This window comes from Macrobrachium rosenbergii, chromosome 5, assembly GCF_040412425.1.
Source record: "Macrobrachium rosenbergii isolate ZJJX-2024 chromosome 5, ASM4041242v1, whole genome shotgun sequence".
In the NCBI taxonomy this organism is placed as follows: domain Eukaryota; kingdom Metazoa; phylum Arthropoda; class Malacostraca; order Decapoda; family Palaemonidae; genus Macrobrachium; species Macrobrachium rosenbergii.
In genome coordinates, this window is record NC_089745.1 from 9,913,992 (window position 1) to 9,918,417 (window position 4,426).

A 4,426-nucleotide genomic window follows, 5' to 3' on the forward strand; every position below is an offset into this window, starting at 1 on the left:
TCAGCTTGTGGAATATGAAACAGCACCTAACTAGCTAGATAGTGTCTAGATAGCATGTTTATATAATGATATAGGAAGCTGTGTTTCCAAAAAAAATAACAAACAAACAGAACACCAGGTCACTCGAATGAGTGGTCTACGGAAACAAAATAAGCCAAAGCAACTTTCGCAACTGGTCAGCCAGCGATTCTGAAATTCGAAATGTCTTCTGTCACCAAACCTTCCCATTTTTCCGCCGAGGGGAGATGGCGTGTACCCGAGGGGAGACCAAATGACGGATTAGGAAAAGTTAGGGTGCATCTGCAATTCTTAATTCTCCAGCAGGTGCAACTGCAGAGGCTGTTGCATCTGTCACCCTTTGGGGCTCTGAGAAATAGACGCAACATGGCACTGACCTTATCGAGAGAGACGATCGAGTTACACTTTCACTTACGTCTCCCCGGCAGTAACTCAAAACGTATGTAGTATGTTCCGTCAAAGCAGATACCATCATTGGGGGGATGGGGGAGGGTTGGGTGGGGGAGGGGAGAGGGGAGGACAAGTAGCACGAATTTAGTCAGGTGTAGCGTTTCAGCCTCTCTCTCTCTTCTCTCTCTCTCCTTCAATCTCTCTCTCTCTCTCTCCCTCAATCTCAATCCCTCTCTCTCTCTCTCTCTCTTTCTCCCTAAATCTCTCTCTCTCTCTCTCCCTCAATCTCAATCTCAATCTCTCTCTCTCTCTCTCCCTAAATATCTCTCTCTCTCTCTTTCTCTCTCCCTCAGTCTCTCTCTCTCTCTCTCTCTCTCTCCCGTGTCGCAGGACGACAAACCGGGTGCAAGCCGAGGAGCGGAATGTTGATGAGAGAGAGAGATAAGGCCCATTTAAACGTGGCCGGGTTGCACGCTACCGGACCTCGTCGGGTCGTATCGTACAAGATCTAAATCAAGGAGGTATTGTGCGATCGCTTGCATCTATTAACCAAGCCCACAGCGACACCTGGTTCGACGGACATAATTGACGTTAATATAAGCAAACAATTCCACCAGACCCCCTTGATGAGCTCGGTTCAGGGCTGCTGATTTCCATGGAAGGTGTCGGTGTGCGCCCGGGGGATCCCCGGGGTGAGGGCACGGGATTGCCCCGTCGTGCCATACCTCCTGCAAGGGCCTCCTGATGAATGAATGGCCCGTGGTCCCATTCATTCTGACTGGTGGGGGGTGGGAGGGAGGGAGGGAGCGGGGCACCGGGGGGAAGAAGGGCCGGGGGGGGGGAGGGGGGGGGTTTGGGATGGTTTAGATGGTCTTGATTGGACCAGAATATCCTCGTAAGAAAAGACATGTGGGTGGGTGGATGGGAATCGCCGCCTCCTGCCGACTTAACTCCACCTGCCCCTCCCTTCCACCTGCACCAACGCCGCCGCGCCGTCGCTCCCCCTCCGCAATTATTAGGAGCGGCAGCCTGACCGGAGCTTCCAGTAGCGCAACTTCTGTGGTTCAATTCGCGCCGCGCCGCTACCGATCCTACGCCACCACGCGCTGGAAAAGGATTTCCTTCGGATCTCCCGTGACACACACGCGCACGCACACCCACCACCGCCGCCTCGGCTCCGGCAAACCCTGACTCTCTCGAGAGAAACGAAAGACATGTCCCCTGTAATCACGGGCGTGGTTGTCTTGACCGCCCTTTGGGTGGGCGCGTGGTCGCCATGTGCAAGGGGTAGGCTGGCGGAGACATTGGTCAAAAAATGTGTTTTTTTATTTTGGATTTAAAATAAAAAAAAAGAATCGACAAAATGCTTTTTGGAACTGTGGAATAAAAACAGAATCTTGTTCCTATCTCAGGCCACCATCATTCGTCCGAATCTCACACCCATGAATGTTCTCGTTTTAGCTTTCTTTCACGCCCCGAGTGACGCCAAGGCGGGCCTACTGGACCCAGACGGCGTGGACGGGGACTCGTTCGAGACGGAGGCCGTCGGGGGGACGAGTTGTTGTGAGAGGGAAAGGAATATGAAGACCATTGGCACCTCAGGTATATAATAATGTTTCAGTCTCTCCGTTCATGTGCAGATCTAAACGCTGGCCAAGTCTTAGGAGGTTCGAAGGAGGCACAGATCCAAAATCGTTTTTTTATTCAATAATATACCAGAGTCGCTGTCATAATTGAGGAGAAAAGACCATGTCTTAACCAACATTCGTTTTTGACCCATTTAATACACTGAAGTCGCTGACATAATTGAGGAGAAAAGACCCAGACTTAACCAACATTCGTTTTTCATCTATATTATTTGATACACCAAAGTCGCTGACATGACTGAGGAGTAAAGACCATGTCTTAACCAACATTCGTTTTTGACCTATTTAACACACCGAAGTCGCTGACATAATTGAGGAGAAAAGACCCATGCAGTCTTAACCAACATTCGTTTTTCATCTATATTATTTGATACACCAAAGTCGCTGACTTGACTGAGGAGAAAAGACCAAGTATTAACTATAAACATTCGTTTTTATCTGTCTGATACACCAAAGTCGCTGACATAATTGGGAGAAAAGACCAAGTCTTAACTAACACTCGTCTTTTATCTATTTAATCCACCAAAGTCGCTGACATAACTGAGGAGAGAAGACCAGGTCTTAACTAACATTTGTTTTTGATCTATTTAATCCACCAAAGTCGCTGACATAATTGGGGAGAAAAGACCACGTCTTAACCAACAATAGTTTTTGATCTATTTGATACACCAAAGTCGCTGACATAACTGAGGAGAAAAGACCAAGTCCTGCGATTCACTTTACACTGTTTCTTAAAAGAAGAGGGATCTGGCCTGCGTTATAGTAAATAAAATTAACGATGGACTACTAAGAGTCTAATTTCTTAATGATCAAGTCTTATCTACGGAAAAATAATACTTTGTGTAACTGGGTGATCGCGTTTTAATATATCTGAAAGAAGCTCAGTACTTTCATTTGCGTAGCATCAAAAATACCGCCAGAGCTACTCACACATACAACAAAGAACCCGATATTATTTCATCAATCTTCTCGGACTGTCACTGGAAACTCGCAAAAGCCTTCAGCTGGAATTTCTGCAAAGTAAATAAATAAAATATAAATCGCACTTAAAAAGAGCTTCATAATATTTCGGGAGGACTCCAAGTGCCTTAGAACTTTCCTTGAATCTTGTGCTGGTAGAGTACTTTTATTTTTACTTTAATTTCCACTAGGCGCTTCGTAAAGACTCCAGCTAATTAGCTAAAAGCTTCATGAAATTTTCAGCCACTTAACTAACCGAAAATAAAGTTTCATAAACTTCCCTAATCACTGCGATTGTTCCATTATAACCATACTATTTTCACAGTCCATTACAGCAAATGTGGGACATCTCAAAATTTGTCAAACTTTCCACCGATTCTCAAAATTTGTCAAACTTTCCACAGATTCTTAAGCACCAACAGAGTGAGCTAAAAGTTCAAAGCATGTTCATGTAGCCTTTATTCTCTGAAGACGATTTTTCTAAAGAGTGAGTTAAATATTAAAAATATGCACCGTACGAGAAAAGAATCTGCGTTACAGTTTACGCTCTGAGAATATTTCGGTCCATTTAGCTTTTATTTGGCTTGTTTGTTGAACAATTTTACACCACTTTTTTTCGAAGCCAAAGGTCGAAGAAATCTCGTAAAAAAAAGTTATTTAATTTATCAATATATATTAGCATTAAACGGCAAATATTTTTTGGCGATAAACTGGGAGTCGAAAGAGTACTTAACAACCATCCCTCCTGCCAAGTAATTTACCTATGCTCTTGCAAAAATGACGTCACGAACGCTCGTTATGGCGACTTTACAGGGACGAATTCATAGTTAAAGACAATAATAACTACTTGACGTTGACTGACGCAGTGTTTGACGGTAAAATGCCAGAAAAAGTAATGCCGATTATATTCATAAGTTCAATGCATAACCTCAAAATTCAGTTTGGAACCGGGGGAGACTGCTTCTCATAGTGATTTTATGTGTGTGTTTACAGTGCATTCGATATGTCTTCATTATGTATATGTATAAACATACACACATATATATATATATATATATATATATATATATATATATATATATATATTTTAAATATATTAATATATATATATAGATTTATATATATATATATATATATATATATATATATATGCATACATATATGTGTGTATGTATGTATGTATGTATAGAAAATTAGCGAATGTACCGTGAAGTCTATAAGCAGTTCTCGGATTAGTTATTTCCAGAGGTCAACATGCTCTTCGGCATTTGATCCCAAGAAGAAACAAACAAATGAAATATGTAATTCATATAGTTATTTAACCCCAAAACATCACGAAATTATCATTAGACAGCATTATCGCTGAGAGAGAGAGAGAGAGAGAGAGAGAGAGAGAGAGAGAGAGAGAGAGA

At 42.8% G+C, this 4,426-nt stretch overlaps 1 pseudogene; it reads left to right on the forward strand.

The window, feature by feature from the left end:
* Window positions 1–1,354: 1,354 nt before the first annotated feature.
* LOC136838487 (uncharacterized) overlaps window positions 1,355–4,426 on the forward strand; it is a 15,357-nt pseudogene continuing 12,285 nt past the window's right edge.